A 6896-nucleotide genomic window follows, 5' to 3' on the forward strand; every position below is an offset into this window, starting at 1 on the left:
GAAAGGTCCACTTATTTTTCAGTTGAGTGAGTCAAACGAAAATTGAAACAAGTAATCTTAAGCATCGAAAGGATAATGGACTCATTCCTTAGAATTGAAAAACTTAGAATTACAGAATTTAAGAGAAGGAAGAGACCCCAAAGGACACTTTTTTTTTTTATGTATAACTGGGTGTTTAGACTGATTTCTCTTTGATCCTAGAAAAGCTCTGAAACTTAACTCTATGAATTAAGGACATCATCGATGTGGACAGATAGTAGTTTTCTTTCCACCATGGAAAGCTCCGAACCAGTCATGACTGTGAGAGTGTGAGTAGTGGGATTTACTTGTGTCATATTATTAGATTTTGAACTGAGCATTGTAGGAGCAGGAGGAGCAGTTCGGCAGGCGTAGGAGATACTGCAAAAGTTTTAAGGAGGCTTAGGTTTGGAGCAAGCCATGTAGGGTTGGATGGGACGTCCATTTGGAATTTGGATTTGGAGAGTAGCAATGACAGCAACTTGGAGACAGGAGAGACAGACAGAAGTCCTCCAGGTGCCTTGTAGTATGATTTTGGAGCCTAGAATCTGAGCATTGCTATTTGTTTACAGTGTGTACCCAAGCTTTTCCTCAGCAGGAGAAAACTATAATGGGGATGGCTGGAATAAACTGAAATTTCTGGCAGGGGTAACACCTTTGAAGTCTGTAAAAGGATGGGAGGATTAATTCCCCTCCTCCCTTTTCCAATGTCACTGGCAAGCATTTAAAGTAGTATTCCTTTATTTCTTCAAGTTGATTCTAATTCCTGATTTCTTACTTATAAAATAGACTGATAAAAACTTCTTTGTGGGGGGCAGATGGGTGGCACAGTGAATAGAGCACCGGCCCTGGAGTCAGGAGTACCTGAGTTCAAATCCGGCCTCAGACACTTAACACTTACTAGCTGTGTCACTTAACCCCAATTGCCTCACTAAAAAACAAAACAAAACAAAAAACTTCTTTGTGATTCATGTGTTAATTAATTGTATACAGGGGAGTGTAATGTAGAGAGCCACTGAATAGCATTGTGGTAGAAAAAAAAAGAGACAGAAGGGAACTTTTCTGTCTGCAATGTGTTCTTTTCTTCCTCCTTATCCTTTTCCCCTTCTCCCAGAAAAAGAAGAAAAAAAAAACAACTGGGACCTGAGTCAATTGAGAGAAAAACTAATGCTTTTAATTTTATTAATAACTCTTTTAAGCTCCTAAATATCAGAGACATGCACCAAAGACTCAGGACCATTTACCTCTAGGCTATGGAGTCCTTGATAAGCCAGTCCCAGGTGTCTTAAGCTTCTTAGGAAAGTTCCAACTTCCAGAGTGAGGGGTAGAGTAGAAGCATGTGTCAAGGGCATGTCATACTTCCTGGGTCCATCTGGTGGGAGTAGGAAACAATAGTCTGGGAAGAATGGCCATGCCTTAGGGTAAACACTCAAATTCCAAAGGATGAAAGCTACTTCCTCATCTCTACAGACAAACCCTGCCCTGATAGAGCAATCTCCTGGTCATCTATCTGACTGTCTGTCTGTATCTTTATCCACACATACAAATACCCACACTACACACACACACATACACACACACACACACACACACGCCCCCCCCACTATGTATGCATATAATACATATATACATATTTATATCTATACATATCTATAGCATCTACATTTTTATCAATATTTCTATTTCCTTGAAGTTCTAAAACTTTTAAATTCAAAGTTCTTCAATTCTAAGGTAATATGGCTGGTGTTCTTCTGCCATTGCTAAAGCATCTAATTTTGAAGATTGCTTCAGTGAGAACTTCCTTCATATAGAAATAGGTAAAGCATGTTGATACCCATTTGTACCTGCATTCACAACTACTTAGTAATTAATAAAAATACAACTTTCACTTATATGGCATATATAGAAAGAAAAAAAGCAAAGTCCCACTCAGGGCCTTTAGTTTTTCGACTGGCAGAATCAAGACCAAACTCAAAAAGGAGTGACCCCACTGTGGCCATCAGTGTTGTGGGTCAGACTTGAATTCTGCTAGCACTTGCAATCATGTGGTACATGATTTGAAAACAAAACCTGGCAGCCGTCCTTTCTAGGACCAGTTGGAGTGGCCACATATAGTCCATAAAAAACCTGCAGCCATCCCCTTTTGGGGGACCTGTCAGAACGGACCCATTACAAAAATCATCCATGGACATAACCAGATCCCTGACCAAAGAGCTTTTTAGGAACTCAAGCGAAAAGGACGGGAGTTCTGAATTTGAGAGACCCTTACCCAAGCCAGGCCTCTGAATTTGAGTCCAGACTGGAACACAAAAGATTCCTGCAGGCACCGAGCATCCAGAGGTCAAAAAGGTGACTGGCTGAGCATGAAGTCTTCAAATCCTGGGAAGAGCCCCCATATGTTAACCTGGAAATTAAGGAAACAAACAATATAGGAGAAATAAGCTCTTTAATCGGGGAAGAGGAACTATAGCTCGTGGTATCGAAAAGCTCTGAAGCTAGGAATACTCAAAGATGGGAACAGAGGACAGGGTTTTTATGAGGTAACACAACAGAGGGAGCTATGAAACTAGCCTTGGGAAAGGTAAGTTTCTCATAGACAGAAACTATTTAATGTAAATGAATCTTTTTACGTAATAACCGAAAGTCCAGGAAGTATGTTTGGGAATCTTTGGGAGGGGATAGTTTGCTTGGGGGAGATCCATAAGCGGTCAAGAGTCTGGAAATGACAAAGACTGGTCAGCCCAAGGCAATTGTCAGGGGGAAAAGGGGACTGGGTGGGGAATCAGTTCTTAGTAAATTTTGCAGTATATATATTTTGGTGAGGCAATTGGGGTTAAGTGACTTGCCTAGAGTCACAGCTAGTAAGTGTCAAGTATCTGAGGCTGGATCTGAATTCAGGTCCTCCTGACTCCAGGGCTGTTGCTCTATCCACTGTGCAACCTTGCTGCCCTGGCTTATATATATTTGAAGATTTGCAAAACATATAATTCATATAAACTCTGTGAGTTAAGTAGTCCAAATATTTTCCACTTCCATTTTACAGAAAATAAAACTAAGGAGAATTATCTTGGGATCACCAGAGATTGAAATGAGATTCAAACCCAAGTCTGCTGACTACAAATCTCTTTCTATTATGCTGTGTTCCCTCTTACTCTTTTATACTAATTGGTAGTTTAGAGATTACGAATTCCTGGCATAGAGACAATAGAATCATATCTCTTCCCTAGTCTCCTATTGTATGTAGATTAAACTCATTGACAAAAACTTTAAACAGTACAATCTGAAGCCCAGAACCCTAAGGTATTCCACTGCAGACCTCCACCACACTGATATTGAACCATTAAGAACTTCTCTGAGTCTGGTGTGCAATTCATTATCCATTATTATTATATATTATGTATAATATATTATATTAGATATTGTCATTATGATTATCCTCTAGTGTATCTCTCTCTATTTCCTTCACAATGATTATATGAAATACTTATTAAAAACTTCGCTAAAATCTAGGTAAATCATATCTATAATATTCCTCCCTCCTAAGTTTAATAATCCTGTCCAAAATAGAAAGAAAAAGAAAAAGAAAACGTTTGGCATGACATGTTCTTTTCTATTCTGAATGTTTGTCAACCATCTCTTTAATGATCCATTCTAGAATTTCTCCCAGAATCAGAGTCAAGCTCATTGGCCTATAATTTTCAGACGGTTCTGTTTCCTTCTATGAAAATCAGAACATTTGCCCTTCTCCATTTTGGGGGGTACCTATTCTATATTCCAAAACTTTTCTTATATCATGATAGTGACTCATCTATCAGTTCTGTCAAGTCCTTAAGTACCTGAATTTAGTTCAGTAGGGCCAGGTCATTAGAATTCATCAAGGGCCGTGAAGGGCTCTCTTGCTATTTCTTTACTTACCCAAGATAACTTGCTTGAGTATCAGTTCTGTGATTGTCCTTTTTTCTTCTGTAATTTCTGGTGTGAAGATAATTCTCTGTGGCAGAGAAAAGAGAATCAAAATATGAACTGAACAGCACTCCCTTCTTTCTGTTGACAGTTACTATGAATAAATGAATAAATAAATTATGAGTTAACTCTATGTACAAAAGACTAAGTGCTTGACAGAGATGGCTTCCTGGTGATGGAATGTGTGAAAGGAGACCAGTATATTGTGGACATGGCCAAAACCAAGGGTCACATAGCAATACTTAATACTGGCTTCTGGCATCCCAAAACAAAGGATGAATTTTTTACTTGTTCAAATGATGGGACTGTACAAATCTGGGATGTAGACAATGATAAGAAGCACACAAATGTGTTTAAACCAAGAACAGTTCAGAGGAAAAAAATTCATTCCAACTGCTTGTACATTTAGGAGAAATGGGAAGCTCGTTGAAACTGGCTGCTGTGGGGGCAGCTAGGTGGTGCAGTGGATAAAGCACCAGCCCTAGATTCAGGAGGACCGGAGTTCAAATCTGACCTCAGACACTTGACACTTACTAGCTGTATGACCCTGGGCAAGTCACTTAACCCTCATTGCCCCACCAAAAAAAAAAAATAGAAAGAAAGAAAGTGATATGGGGGGAAGTGGGGTACGGGTTTGGTTAGGGGTTGGGGTTCTTAGGAATTCCTTTTTAAAGAATTACACCCTCTTGCACACAAAAGTAGTTAGAATAAGGTGATAGTTTATTTAGGAGCAAGGGAAGGGAAAGGTGGGGGGAGGGAAACCATGAAAGAAATCCTTGGACTTTCATGGGGAGATAGGCACAAAGCACATGGCTCAGAGGTACCAAATCTCCTTGAACTGGAGACTGGAAGGTACTTTTATAGAGGACTGATGGGGGTGGACCATCTGCCCGTGAAAAGTTCCTTTAGTGAGAGAGGACCATCCCCCACTGGTGGTAGCTGGGGGAATTGGGTGAGGAGTGGAGGACCATCCCCCATTGGTAGTGACTAGAGGAATTGGGTGAGGGGTGGCTACGGATCCCTCTTCAGAACACAAAGGCCGCAGCCACACCCAAATTTATCTCCCCAGGGTAAGGGAGACTAGAATGAGGGGTAGGAATCTGAAGCTAGCTCAGTCTGATTTGGTTCAGCTTATCTCTCTTGGCGTTATCTGTCCTCTGGTTTAGTTTCTCAAGGAGAAGTTTCCTTGATGTGCCCCAGAGAATTTCTGGGGTGCTCTGCACCCCATGACGAAAGGAAGGAAGGAAGGAAGGAAGGAAGGAAGGAAGGAAGGAAGGAAGGAAGGAAGGAAGGAAGGAAGGGAGGAAGGGAGGAAGGAAGGAAGGAAGGGAGGGAGGGAGGGAGGGAGGAAGGAAGGAAGGAAGGCCTAAGATTCTGGCACAGATACTTCCTGTGTGATACTTCCTATGGTGGCAAAGAGTTGATGGAACTTTAAAACTGTTGGACAGTTTAAGAAACCATTTTATTTTTTGGGTGGGGCAATGAGGGTTAAGTGACTTGTCCAGGGTTACACAGCTAGTAAGAAACCACTTTTTTCAGCTTCAAGTCCTACCTTCTCTCAATGACCAATTACTGCTGCAGTCCAGGTGATAAGCATTTGGTCACTGCAACATCTGCTAAGAAGGGAGGTAGCAGTGGAAGGCTTGGGTTGTATTTTTTCTTTTTTTTTTTTTTTTCAGTGCCAGACATTGCATAAAGTCAATGTCACCAATGCAAGTGTGGTACACTGCTTGTGGCATCTCAAGTTAAACCAGATCATAGTGGGAACCAAAAACAGATTAGGCAAAATGTATTATGATCCCAACAATTGTTAGAGAGGAGCAAAATTATGTGTAGTTAAAGACAAACAGAAGACTGGACAAGCTGAGAGTTTAACTCAGGACTACATCACAACTCCTTGTGCACTGCCTGTTGAGCCACACCAGCAAAGTGCAAGGAAAGAGTTGGGGAAGGATTGATTAGATCCTCTGAAAGTTTCACAAACCTGAAACCATTGTGGCAGACCCAGGTTATGACATTAGAGTTGGAACCCATGGAGGAACCTTGTCACCATATATAGTGAAACACATTGCTCTGGATAAGACTCATGACAATTCCTGGGAAGCCATTTATGGCATGCAAAGGGAGGTAAGTATAAACCATATTGAGTTGTTCCAGCATATTCCAAGACTTCGTCTAAAACTGTTTTTGCAAAAGTAGACTCCAAAGATGAAGAAACAAAGAATGAACACAGTGGAAAAAAGCACAAAATTTGAAGAATCCATTTTGATGTCAGAAAGGAGTGGAGAGTTTCGTGGCCATTTTTTTTCCTTAATTTTTTTGAAAATAAATAAGTATATTGATTCCTAACATCAGCAATGACTTTTTATTTTTTTTTGAGGGGCAATGAGGGTTAAGTGACTTGCCCAGGGTCACACAGCTAGTAAGTGTCATGTGTCTGAGGCTGGATTTGAACTCAGGTCCTCCTGAATCCAGGGTTGGTACTTTATCCACTGTGCCACCTTGCTGCCCCTAAGAAGTAGATTCTTAAAAAAAGTTGGACATGATTGAAATGACTCAACAACAACAACAAATATGGGATTTGAGGAGAAAAATAAAATGAAAGTTGGTTAGAAGGATGTGTTTGGGAGGCAAAAGATGGAAGCACTTGCTATGATTGCAAGCTAGGCAATGTTGCATGAGGGATACTTCCTCATAGCAAATATGTATAGCAAAACAAATAAACAAAATCCACATGATGGCCATGTCCAAAATATATGTCTCATTCTACACCTCTCATCTTTTACCTCTCTGTCTGGAGGTGAGAAGCTTGCTTCATCAGTGATGTTCTAGAATCTAATTGATTCTGGCATTGATCAGCATTATTCATTGATTCAAAGTTGGTTTTCTCTACAATGTTGTATTCATTATATAAA

At 40.4% G+C, this 6896-nt stretch overlaps 1 pseudogene; it reads left to right on the forward strand.

Moving 5' to 3' along the window:
- Positions 1-2578: 2578 nt before the first annotated feature.
- On the forward strand, positions 2579-6236 carry LOC122755176 (annotated as a pseudogene).
- The last annotated feature ends 660 nt before the right edge of the window (positions 6237-6896 follow it).

Source organism: Dromiciops gliroides, chromosome 4 (assembly GCF_019393635.1).
Source record: "Dromiciops gliroides isolate mDroGli1 chromosome 4, mDroGli1.pri, whole genome shotgun sequence".
NCBI lineage: Eukaryota > Metazoa > Chordata > Mammalia > Microbiotheria > Microbiotheriidae > Dromiciops > Dromiciops gliroides.